The sequence below is a fragment of the Diabrotica virgifera genome, chromosome 6 (genome assembly GCF_917563875.1).
Source record: "Diabrotica virgifera virgifera chromosome 6, PGI_DIABVI_V3a".
Classification (NCBI taxonomy): Eukaryota; Metazoa; Arthropoda; class Insecta; order Coleoptera; family Chrysomelidae; genus Diabrotica; species Diabrotica virgifera.
Window position 1 is genome coordinate 152,456,064 of NC_065448.1, and position 14,082 is coordinate 152,470,145.

General features: G+C 33.2%; 1 long non-coding RNA gene across 1 annotated transcript; it reads right to left on the reverse strand.

The window, feature by feature from the left end:
- Nucleotides 1-12,390: 12,390 nt before the first annotated feature.
- LOC126886970 (uncharacterized) lies at nt 12,391-13,758 on the reverse strand. The gene is made up of 2 exons (XR_007698846.1): nt 13,286-13,758; nt 12,391-12,786 (listed from the first exon to the last, which is right to left on the reverse strand). It is a non-coding gene; the product is annotated as an uncharacterized LOC126886970 (long non-coding RNA).
- Between the last annotated feature and the right edge of the window lie 324 nt (nt 13,759-14,082).

Genomic DNA, 14,082 nt, shown 5'->3' on the forward strand with positions numbered 1-14,082 from the left:
AAATCCATCCACAAATTTTAAATTAACTCCATTTCTCTTTTCGTTGTTTCCTGCCAATTTAATAAACTCCTTGGGGTGACAAAAGATTCCTGTTTGATTTTTGGTTTTTAGTGAGCGCCGTCGTGAAAAGACGCCGGTTGCTCGTCGTTGTTTATATTTTCGTCATAATGTCTCTCTCTGTCATATTCATCTGTCTGGGTATTATTTACTTCCCTTCTATTTTCTCTTGGTCTGTCGGATCTGTTTCGGTTTTCTCGATATCCCTGTTCATTTTGTCTACCATTATTTCTGTTTTCTTGATTTGAGCGTGTGGTGTTTCTATTCTGGTATTCTCGATTTCTGTCCTCATTCCATTGCCTATTTCTTTGTTCATAATTTCCTCTTCCGTTGTCTCTATTTTCGTTTTCCCTTCTGGGATTAAAATCTCGTCTTGTATAGTCCCTCCTATTTTGATTTCTATCTCTGTAATCTTGTGTTTCTCGGGGCCTGTAATCTTCTCGCGACCTTCTTGATTTTCTTTCTCTTAGACGTGATTCTCTTATTTGTAGGAATTGGCATAAACTATCTATGTCTTTATAATTTTGCAATGTGATATGGTCTTCCAGCGTTTCCTCGAAATGTCTTGCAATCAGTTCGACTAATTGTTCCGATGAGTAATTATATTGTAAATGTTTTGCATTATTGTAAATTTGCAAAGCATATGTCCTTTCTGATACACCCATCCTATCATTGTATTTCCCATTTTGCAATTCCTTGTTAATTTCCAATTGTTGGACCTTTCCCCAGAAATAATTCAAAAATTTTTGTTCAAATTGTTGCCAATTGCCGAATTCTTCTTCTTTACTATCGAACCATAGGCTTGCTTCATATTTGAGATGGTTTCTGATAGTTTCTTTCGCTGTTTCGAAATTTCCGATGTGCTGTATTTTCTTTTTCAGGCTATTTATGAACGGCACTGGGTGTAATCTTCTTACATCCCCGCCAAACCTTATCTTCACGTCATCTGTGCTATGTATAACCATTTCTCTTCTTTCTCCTACATTTTGTTGCGTCCGATTTTCGGTGACTTGTTTTTCTATTCCTGTGATTCTTTTTTCCACTTCTTCTCTGTCTACTTGAATAGCATTTTCCAACTTATTTTCCAAATTTTCTAGTTCCTTTATTTTATCTTGAATTTTCATTTCATACTTTTCTATGCGTTCCTCCATTTTCTTGTTGTTCTCTTCTATGGCTTGTTTTGTTTCCTTCTGATTTTCTTGCATTATTCTTTTTGTTTCATCCATTTTTTGATCCAATTTTTGTTGTGTTTCATCCATTTTTTGTTGTGTTTCATCCATTTTTAGTTGTGTTTCATCCATTTTTTGTTGTGTTTCATCCATTTTTTGATCCACTTTATCCATTTTCTGTTGTGTTTCATCCATTTTTTGATCCATTTTTTGTTGTGATTCATCCATTTTTTTTGTGATTCATCCATTTTCTTTGATGTTTCTTCCTGATTTTTATCCATTGTTCGTTTTGCTTCATCCATTTTTTGTGACTGGAGTTGCATAAGTTGTAATAGTTTATCTATTCCTGATAATTCTTGCTGTTCTGATGCCATGATTGTCGTGTCTAAAATATCTTCTTGGTCTGAATGTTCTTTTTGTTTTTTGTTGTCCTTGCTTTGGCTTCTTGTCACAGACATTTGTTTTCAAGAAGTACTGTCCCCGCCAAATATGAAATTTTACTAGTATGTTACCAAGACGACTTTTTCTCACCCAAATATTATAAATTGTCAATAAATATATCAAATGTAAATATCGTAAAAATAAAATATTAAATCAGTTATGTAAAATTTGTACCTAAAGAGATCTAAAATTTTATGTTATCAAATGTAAGTATCTCACTTTTTACCACAGACATATAAATTTTCAAATACCGGCTTTACTCTTTCTATCCTTCAAATTTGCCACTAGAAATACTTTACAATGCTTTCCACGTTGGACGACAGTTGTTGTGATCTTGATTATTGATATGAGATAATATTCTTATATGTCATTTAATTTAATCAATGCATCAATAATAATCTAATTAATTAACCGGATCACATATCAATATGTTTTCAATCTCAGGGCGAATTATAAAATTAATTACTTACTTACGTGGCTTCTAAGTATTTCTCAATGGTTCCTAATCGGGATAGGAAAGAAAAGAGTCAAATAATACACACATATGGGTTACAATTATAATCAATCTATTGTTTATTTTATTTAAATGGCAATCACTGCTTAATATGTGCTAGATCTTATTATTCTTAAACATAACATTTACAAATGGGAATATTATTTCCTTTTGGTTTCCAATTGAAAGTTTTTATTAACATTTAACTATTAGGATTTATTAGCAACAATTCTATTTAAGTTTGATGAAGCTTTTCTGATATTATTGATTATGTTCTTCAATTTATAATGTGGTATTTAATACGAAAAACCCATACATTCATGTCCAAACAAATGAGACTGACCTTTTTCTGGTGAACTGAGAATGTCTTCACACAAGACCCGTTTCCTGCTATCCTTGGCTGCGATCAAAACCTCGTCCTGGCTTTCAGTAATGTTCTCCTTTGAAGATTAGCTCGTATGGCTCTCGTCCCTGCTTCTGTCGTGATGCTGTGTTCTACCTTTTTCGAAACTGCAATCAGCTACCGGGACACTCTTGGCTCAAGGTTCTTTACTCTCAACTTGGCCTACCTCTCGTTCCACGATAGATCTCCACACTCACGGAACTACACCGGCTTTCTCACTCTCCGTACACTACCGTCTACTACTGGACTTCACTTCTCGACAGCTCAAAACATTCTGATCTATCTTTTTCATCCATTCCCCTACTTTCTAAATATCCCTTCCAAATTCACAAATCAACCTTCCACCACCAACTCTCATTCGCAGTCTTCCTCAAAACCAATTTTTAATCTTTCTAAATATGCTTAATGGATTTCAAAAAAAAAATAGTTAATTCCCATTCTAAAATTACTTTCTACTATTTACAAAATTTAATGACCTATTATCTACTTCAAATGAGTCTTATTTAGCATAGGCTAATGATCGAACCTTCCGCGAACAACGATAATGGTACGCGCCATTCACTTTGTTTATTCTCGGCGCATTGTCCCGAGTTCCGTAAGATTTTTCTAATCACTTCTTAAAATTAAATATAACAATTTGTTGTATACAGGTTGTTCTAAATTTATATGCCCGTGGTTGAGAAAATTGAAAATATTTTATATTAAATTGAATTCTGTTTACAATTATCAAAATTTAATTTTCATATCAAATAGAAATATAACAATATATATATATATATATATATATATATATATATATATATATATATATATATATATATATATATATATATATATATGTATCTAAGAGATTGTCAAAATCTAAGAAGTTATATTTAATAAATCTTTAATTGTTTTGTATATATTTCCTTTTTATTATTCCCTCATTTTTGCATTTACAGATTGAATATAACTTACAGCAGTGTATGATACCTCGGAGAGTGATTATAACCCTCTCCTGGCGCCCACCATTTGATAGTCATATTTTAATATTTTCTTTTCTAGTCATCATTTATATCTCCTTTGATTTACTGTTGACAGGCATGCAAATTTTCCGAATCCATCCTTGAGTGTAAAGTGGTCATTCTCTGGCATACCCTGCTATCCTAACTGCATTTAGTTTCCATCTCTGTATTCCTACTTATATTTGAAGTTTATCTTCCAACCAACTCCCCCAATTTTCATTCCCTTTACAAAAACTACAGCAGAAGTAGTTTTTGTTATAGTGTGTGATAAATCTTCAGATTTTTAGGATTTAAAATTGTTACAAAAAAAAATTCATACGAACATCCCAGAATTTTCCCAAAAGTTCGCCTGTCAGAGTCTTAAAGGCATGACAATAAGAATCGGCTATTGTTAATAAGGGTCAGTAGTTATTGTTATATTTCCTCAATATCGATGTGCACGGGAAAAGTCTTAAATACACAACATTTTTAACGAAACACTCATTTTTATAACACATATTTTGTTTGAGTCACCCTTGCTGTAAATTTCCTTAAAATTTTGATTTATTATTTCGTCTCGATTGCGAAGAACTGAAAAAAATAATCATGATTTTAGGTTTCGCTTGGAAAGAGGTAGAAGCTGAAGCCACCAACGAATTTAAAGACCACGTAAGAAGTAATAGTAAGTTGAACCAAGATTTACCTGCCAATTCAAGTCTGAATACTGGAGAGAAAAAACCTTTGACGTGTGAAATTTGCTCCAAAACGTTCCCTGGGAAGTCCAATTTAAAACAACATATGAGAAATCACAGTAAACCTTTTGAATGTAATATTTGCACTAAAAGTTTTTCAAGAGAATATACTTTAAGAACACATGTGAGAATACATACGGGAGAAAAACCTTTCTCTTGTGGAATTTGCTCTAAATTGTTTTCCAATAGGTGCAATTTAAATGATCACGTGAAAGTACATGCCGGGATAAAACCGTTTGGGTGCGATGTTTGCACTAAAAAATTCTCATTAAAGTCAAATTTAAAAGTACATATTCTGGCAGTACACAGCAAAGACAAACAGTTTGCGTGTGGAATTTGCTCCAAAGTGTATTCGCAAAAATCCTACTTAAAAAGTCATATGGTAATACATACTGGAGAAACACCTTTTGCATGTGATGTTTGTTCCAAATCGTTTACAGTCAAGACCAGCTTAAAGAGCCATATGAAAATACACACTAGAGAAAAACCATTTGTATGTAAGATTGGTTCCAAATCGTTTTTAGGCGGGACCAACTTGAAAGAACATAATATAAGGCGACACATCGGGGAAAAACCGTTTACATGCGATATTTGCACTAAAAAATTTTCAACAAAGACTAAATTAAAGATACATCTAAGAGTGCACACTGGAGAAAAACCGTTTGGGTGTGAAATTTGCTCAAAAAAATTTTCACAAAGCAACCATTTAATAAAACATAGAATACAGCACGCCTAGGATAGCAATAGACTGGATTCGGACAAATTATCCCCGGACAACAAATGTTTAGAAATAGTCATCTTTAGAAATATCTGGTAAAATATAGTGAAGCCTATACAAAACTCTACCCCATCCTATCTGGTGTACCTCAGTTACCTAACACTTGCAACATTCGCAGATGATACTGCTTTCCTGGCCTCTCATGGTAATCCAATAATAGCATCAGAGAGACTGCAACTACATCTGAACAAAACAAATGAATGGCTTAATCTCTGGAGAATTAGAGTAAACCCCTCAAAATCCACACACATTACATTCACTCTAAGAAGAGGTACATGTCCACAAGTTAACCTCGATGGACACAAGTACCTCAAAAGGATGACGTAAAATATCTAGGTATTTACCTTGACAAACGACTAACTTGGACCAAACATATAGAATAGAAATATGCTTTATTGTCATGAAAAATTGTACAATTTTATCGACAAAGCTTATAAAAACTCAAGACAACAAAACAATAACAATCCAATTTACTAAAATTACATAAATCGTCAATATATTTACAATAATAACAATAATAATGAAGTTAAACAGAAGTAATCAATTGCAAAATTTAAGTAAATTGCAAATGCATAGTCTACCTAGTAATTAATCAGTTTAAAAGTTAAGCTGCTGCATATGACACCCAAATATAGACAAAAAAAATGATAATAAAAATACTACTTGTGCAAAGGGTACTGTAATTTCTTAGTTATTGATTAAGAAAATCTTCTACTGAATACTTTAATTTACCGAAACCGGAATTGCCATCTTTCAGTGGAAAAATAACTGAATTTAGAAGTTTTATAGATCAGTTTGATGCTCGCGTTCATACTCTTACTTACTTACAACCAATTGACAAATTTAATTTGTTACTATCGTGTTTAAAGGGTGCAGCGCGCGATGCTGTGGATCATATTGACATCACAGCAAACAATTATCCAATTGCCTATGATCTGCTTTGTGAAAGGTTTAATAATGTTAGGGTAATCGCTGCCAATTTATGGAATAACCTTGAAAGTTCACCACAACTGACTTCAGAAGATCCAAAAGAACTACGCAAGTTGTTAGATACATTTTCGAAAAATGTGGCATCTCTAAATAAGCTAGGACTACCCACAGTACATTGGGATTTTATACTTGTTCAAATGATTTTAAAACGATTAACTGTTTCTTTAGTAACACGTTTTGAGCTTTTTCATAATAATTCAACCATCCCAAGCTATAAAAAACTGATTGATTTTTTAAATCAAAGTTGTCTCGCTTTAGATAATATTGATTTTCACACTAAACCAAAATCTAACTTTTCTAAAAAACCTAATTCTTCCAAATCTACATCATTGCTTGCTCAAACAGAACCTGAACCAAAATGTTCTATCTGTAAAACTAATGATACCCATGCCATTTATAAATGCTCCGTTTTTTTGGCAAAATCTCCTGTAGATCGATTTCAATTAATAAAAAAGAACAAGATGTGTATTAACTGTCTTGGATCACATCGTTCTAGCCTATGCAAATCTACATGGACTTGTCACTCGTGTCATAAAAAACATCATACACTACTTTGCTTCTCCTCTTCTAAGAAAGAAGAGAATGTTCAAGATTCGGCGGCATCCACTTTAAATTCAACGACTGGATCATCCGTTTCTGTGTGTTTTTCTTCCGCTGATAAAAGTACTTTGCTTTCCACTGCATGTATTGAGGTGCTTGATTGTCACGGTAACTACCAACCTGTTAGGTGTCTGTTAGATTCGGGAAGCATGACGTCCTTCATCTGTCAAAAGACCCTTAGGCGTTTAGGTTTACGTCCCATGAAAACTTCAGCTAACATCCAAGGATTAGGTTCTATGCAGTCGAACACTAATTTAGGTGGGGTTACCATTTCTTTTAAACCAGTACGTAAATCTTCTCCTATTTTGACAACCGATGCGTTAGTCTTGACAAAAATATGTGAGGATCAGCCTTTATGTAATTTAGAAGTTAATACTTGGCCCCATATTGCTAATTTAAAGTTAGCAGATGATAACTTCTTTCGTAGAGGATCCATAGACATTCTTTTAGGAGCTGATGTATTCTCTACAATTCTTTTGGATGGACGTATTTACGGCAATCAAGATGAACCTGATGCAATTAATACTATATTTGGCTATGTGCTTATGGGAAAAGTAAATATTTCAAAGGCACCTACTCTTACGTCTTTATTTTGCCAAGTTGAAGATACGGTTTCTTTGGATCAGCAAATAAAGAAATTCTGGGAATTAGAAGCAGTCCCTGAAGTTTTTTGCTTAGCTCCTGATGACGCTAAAGTGGAAAATATGTTTATGAATACTTATACGCGTGAACATTCAGGACGCTTTGTAGTAGATCTACCTTTTAAGGAAGAAAATCCTGTCTTTCCTAATATTAGATCACTTGCTCTTAGTAGGTTTTATTCATTAGAAAGAAGGCTTCAAAAATCTCCTGAACTTTATGACCAATACCGCACCTTTATGAAGGAATTTGTTGAGCTCGGTCACATGGAACCTGTCCCATTGAATAACTTCGATTCACCTTATGTTTACTATTTATCGCATCATTGTGTTTTAAGACCTGAAAGTCTAACAAGTAAATTAAGGGTCGTTTTTAATGGTTCCGGGCATCTTCCAAATCAACCCTCACTCAATGACAAATTATTCACTGGTCCTAAGCTTCAGACTGACATCTGTACAATTTTGATTAATTTTCGATTGCATGGTTATGTAATTACGGCCGATATTTCTAAAATGTATAGGCAAATTTTAATTAATCCTACTCAAACAGATTATCAAAGAGTACTTTGGCGTTCTAATAATTCTGAACCTGTTCGAGATCTTCGTATCAACAGAGTTGTTTATGGTCTCTCTTGTTCTCCTTATCTTGCTATTAGATGTCTACATCAGTTGGCTAATGATGACGGGGATTCGTTTCCTCTAGCAGCCGAGGCACTTAAAACTGGAACCTACGTTGATGATATCGTTTCTTCCTGTCCTAGTTTCGAAAATGCCTTAGCACTAAGAGACGAACTTATTGCCTTACTTGCCAAAGGAGGTTTTGAGTTGAAAAAATGGTCCAGTAATGTACCCGATTTATTGAAAGGATTAGCTGTATCAGATTTAGCAATAAAACCTCTTACATTTAATGATGATATTTCGTCCAAAACACTTAAAGTATTAGGGTTGGAATGGGACGCTTCTTCGGATACATTTGCTTTTAAAGTTCAAGTTTTAGACTCTTCTTGTACAAAACGTCATCTTTTGTCCAATTTAGCAAAGATATTTGATTCTCTTGGATTTTTATCTCCAATAACATTTCTAATTAAACACCTTATTCAAAGAATATGGACTCAAAAGATTGGTTGGGATGATGCTCCATCAAAAGAAACTATCCGTTTGTGGAAAAAATACATTGATGATGTAGCATATTTGAGTAAATTAAATTTACCTCGTCGTTTATTAATTGACGATATTTTACGCTTAGAAGTTCACTGTTTTGGTGACGCTAGCGAGAAAGGTTACTGCGCTGTCTTGTACTTTCGATGCTTATCACCTTCAGGCCAACCTTTTGTTTCTTTTGTTATAGCTAAATCTAAGGTCGCACCCATTAATAAGGGACTTACTATTCCCAGATTAGAATTGTCTGCTGCGGTTTTAGTGGCTCGACTAGTCTCCTTTGTTTCTTCTGTTATTAAAGATAAAGTAGAAATCAAGGAAATATACTGTTATTCTGATTCTGCTGTTACATTACGTTGGTTACAATCTTCCCCTCATCAGTGGAAAACTTTTGTGAGCAATAGAGTAGCTTTTGTGCAGGATCGAGTAACTTCTTCATGTTGGCACTATGTTCCTTCTGAAGAAAATCCTGCTGACATTGGTTCAAGGGGTTGCTTACCCTCTGAGTTAATTAACTGTTCCAAATGGTGGGTGGGGCCAACCTTCTTACAATCTGATCCGCTAACGTTCTTTGAACTTAATTCAAAGGAGTCTACTAATGTAAATTTGGAAGTGCGGACTGTCGCATTGATTGCTGAAATTCCCAATAATTTTTTAGATATTTTATTGGATCGTCATTCGTCTTTAAATAGGTGTGTTCGATGTTTGTGTTACATTATTCGTTTTTTCCAATATGTAACCAAAAACCGATATGGTAATCTGGAAATAGGTTGTTTAAGTTTATTGGAGCAACATAACTCCTTACTGGTTTTTGTTAAACGAACACAGCAGATCTTTTTTAATACTTTAATAAATTTTATCCAAGATAAACAGCTGCTTCCAAAAAATTTAAGAAAGCTTTCACCTTTTATCGATGCAAAGGGAATTCTACGTGTAGGTAGTCGCCTAGCTAATGCGCCCATTTCGTATGATCGCAAATTTCCGGCATTACTTCCTAACAGTTGTAAATTAACTGATATGATTATTGAATCTACTCATCTGCAATATCTACACGCCGGGCTTTAAACTGTTCAATACCTAATTTCTCAGCGTTTTTGGATTATATCTTCCAAACGAGCCATTCGTAGAGTACTGTCTAAATGTGTTAAATGTTTTAAGGTGAATCCTTTGTCTCCAGTTCCGTTAATGGGAAATCTACCGCTAGCTCGAATATCTCAACTAAAACCTTTCAGTAATGTTGGAGTTGATTTTGCGGGCCCTTTTCCTATAAGAGCTTCCAAACTTCGAAAGTCTCAAACTCTTAAAGCGTATTTGTCGCTTTTTATTTGTTTCTCAACAAAAGCTCTTCATTTAGAGCTCGTATCTGATTTATCCACTGACGCGTTTTTAGCTGCGTTTAAGCGATTTGTCAGTCGTAGAGGCCGATGTCAACATGTTTATAGTGACAATGGCACTAACTTTGTTGGAGCCAGAGCAGAACTTAACAGATTGGCATCACAAGCTGCTTCTCATGAATCTATTCAATGGCATCTCATTCCCCCTTCTTCTCCACACTTTGGAGGTTTATGGGAATCTAATATTAAGACGGTAAAGGGTCATTTAATTCGCACAATTGGAGAACAAGTACTAACTTTTGAAGAGTTATATACTATTTTTTCTCAAATTGAGGCCATCATGAATTCGAGGCCAATATGCCCGTTAAGTTTAGACCCAAACGATCTTAGTGCGTTAACTCCAGGACATTTTTTGACCATGGAGCCTTTGAGTGCTCCGCCCGAAGAAACGTTGCTCGATGTTCCGCACAATCGGTTGAATCGTTGGCAATTATTAAATAAGTTGCACCAACAGATTTGGGAACGGTGGTCTAAGGAGTACCTCCAAACTCTTCATCAAAGGGCTAAATGGAATTCTCCGTCTCCAAACGTCCAACTAGGTACCTTAGTGGTAATCCGCCAAAATAATATTCCCCCGCTACAATGGCCTTTGGGCCGTATAATTGAGGTTCATCCTGGATCTGATGGTATAGTTAGAGTGGCCACAGTGAAAACTAATAGTGGTATATATAAACGCTCTATAGTAAAATTATGTCCTTTGCCTTTTGAGCCGTAACAATACTGCGTATTGTGGTGGGCAGTTGTGGTTCGTCCACATAAGTAGGAATAACAATTTTTAATTTTCTTGTTTTTTGTAAAGAATATTTTAATTCATTTTCTTTTCAATATTATGGGACACCCCGTATATACGAGTAGGCCAATACCTAATTCAGTGAGTATGTATTAATTTTTATCATTATTTTCAAGTAAAAACCTTAGAGTTTTTTGTATGTAATTACCTGCCTACTCGCCTCATTTTTAAAAAGACAATTCGCCAACCAACTCTCTTGGTTAACAGTCACTTACAATTATTCCGAAAAGTGTATAGAAACTCAATATAGTCCTCGCGAGTGATTTATACTACTCAGCAATAGCAGTACGAAAAATAGCAGGCCTGCTCCAGCTTGTGCAACGAGAAATGACAAGGTAGGAAATATTTTTATTACAATTTACTTTAAGGTCTGGTTTTTTTACTGTTATTTTTTTTTATTCTATTTTAAATTCACCCTATGCTAAACAGTCCACTAATAAAGCTCTCACTGAGTTAGTAGTCTCCTCCAAGATGATTTATTGATCCGTTACGAGCCTGATAGATCCATTTTCTATATTTTTTTCTTGCATTTTTCATTTTTCTAAGAGGGTAATATAGTCGGGGAAAGTTTCTTTTAAACCTGAATTGTTTGATTTTATTGTCATACTTTGCTAATTTACAAAGATCAGAATCAAATTCAGGTTATTTAACCGCATTTCCTTTGACTTTATTTTTTTGTTATTCTTTAACATAAGGCGATAAAATATTCTTTACAAAATTAAAATCACGTATCAATTAGTAAATTGGTTTTTTGTTTGTGCCGATCGTTAGTGGTACCTATACCTCAGTTAATGTTGTTTTCATCAATTATCAAAAATTATATATGTATGCTTGTTGCGTTTTAAAATTTGTAGGAAGGGAAACAACAAACAAAAAGTTAGTCAATGGTTATACTGCCTTTTTAAATAGTTTTCATATTATATTTTTGGACTTATTTACATAGAAGAGATGACTGTTGCATGCCAATGTGAAAGCTCATCAAACTGTGACTAGTATGAGTGCCGCATATCTCGCTTATTCAAAGCTAAAGAATCTTTCACTGGTAAGTGTTTTATAAATAGTTAATCAAATTTTGTTATATTTGAACATAGCCACTTTGCACGACGCAAGTGATTGCGAAATTTATTAGTCGTTATACGGGCTCCGATACCTACCTTGAACCTACGAAAATACATAAGTAGTATGTAATACTTTTATTTACATAATTTGATTACCATCAAAATTTCTATCAATATTCACCTAATATATTGTTTTCTTACTCTATGTTTTGTTGTATTTTTTCAATTCTAAATCATTTCAATTCAAAATCAAAATAATTTGATTTACATAAGTTAAAAATGTCAAAAGGTTAATCTGTTAAGTTAGACGATCTTGGCACATAATGACAAGCTGTCTCTGTGGCGAAGTTTTAATGCGAGTGAATCCCAATACAACGCAAATACCAGCCGCGTGGTAAGTTGGTTCGAATCCCAATAGAAACTTTCATTTTTTTAGTTTTTTTTATACATTTTATGATTGTAAGTATATTTATTATATAATATTATTTTCAGAAAATACGTATTTAGTTAAAAATTTTTCCGACAATTAATGTTCAGAAATCATTTGTGGCATTTTTAATGTGTTTGTGTGTGTTTTATAATTTTATTATTTTAATTTTTGGCACTGTTTTAATAAAGATGTTTGAGAAGTAGTAAGTATAAATTAATTTAATATTTAAATAAAATATAAATAAAAAGTATATTAATTTCGTTTATAATCATATAATCATATAATAGAAGTATAACTTATTACGTGCGTACAAAGTACACACACATTCTTTTTTTATTTTTATAACAATACAATAATTTCGATGGTTAAACAGATTAGGTTAATCTTCATTGTACAGATCTATTTATTCTTACGAGATCTTTCCTTAGAACACTTAGAAATCAAATGCACATTGTTTCTCACTGGCCCTGGGAATAAAAATTATGGTTACTATTGATTTGTACACCAAGTTACTTCAGGCAGGTAATATTTATATTAACCATATACTTTGTTTCTATAAATGTTTAGATCAATTAAAAATGGTCTTCATTTGCCAATCTGTTAACATTTTTTCAACTCATGTACTGAATGTTCCATTAATTTCACATTTTCCCTAAAACAATATCAATGTAAAATCAAAAATATTCAAAAAAAATATTTTTTTTTAATAAGAGCCGAAAATTGCAATTCAAGGGACTGGACTGCGCTCCGTATTCTAATTGAAAAGTAAGATTGTTTTGCCTTCGCATTGCAACTGAATTAAAAATAAAAATTTTATTTTATTTTTATATTGGTCTTTACTCCTTCGAGTAATTAGGTCCACTTTCTGTTGGAATTTACCAGCTGAACAGACGGGGTCGTGAATTGTAAGTTTTTTGAATTCCCTCTTGTCTTCTACGCTTCAGCATCCATTTGGCTTGCAAATTTTAGAAGACTTGGAGGTGTTACCAAGGAAATGGACCAATAAGTTTTCGATTTAAAAATCTTTTAGTAATATTTTAATATTTTCTAAATATTATTAATAGTGCTATTAGGATCGAAAACTTCATCTTTCAAAAATATTCCTTTCATGATTGCATTTATTTTTGGAACTTTACATACCTTATACTTACATTTAACAAGAGTAGAGACATGTTTACATTTTCCACTATTTTCTGCTTTACAAGAACATAACATTTGGCTAATGCTCGTGCCATTTGTGAAAGATAGGGTTCCTTTAATTTCGTGGGGATTGGACCTTACTGAAGGAATAAACCATATTATATTTTGATGGTATGCTCAGAACTTTCCTCTATTTTTGCAGCCAAAATAAGATGACTAGAGTTTAAAACTTCTTGAATTTTCAGTACCCAAGAACTTCAAATATCCCACGATACTACTTAACTTCATGACTAAAAAATAGAACCAAATAGAAAATAGAACTTCAACAAAACAGATCAAAACAAAATAGAACTTTGAAAACAAAACCAAATTTCTTCTTCTTCTTCTTCCTTTTTTTTTGGGTTTCGATTTTTTTTTAATCATTTACCCAGTACATGTTATTGGTTATGCGCGTCTTGCTCAAGGCAATGCACAACCAGGTGTCCTGTCAAACTTCAGATCTATTTTTTTTTTTTTGGTCCTATGTTGTCCTTGTCCTTCTTCTTGTTTTTCTGTAGGTAGAGGGGGAAAAGTGTTACAACATTTAAGGTTAACTTAAGACTTTTCTCGTTTGGGGGTAGCTTCCAAACATTTTCACATAGGTTTAGGGCTGGCTACCTTCGGTTAGGATTAAGGATTTTAAGGATACAAATATAATTTTTGACATTTTAGGAGATTCCCTGTATTTTCTGAAGTATTTATTTATTGTTATTGTTATTATTATTATTTTTTTGAAAATTCTATAGATCTACTTGAAAAAATTTGATAA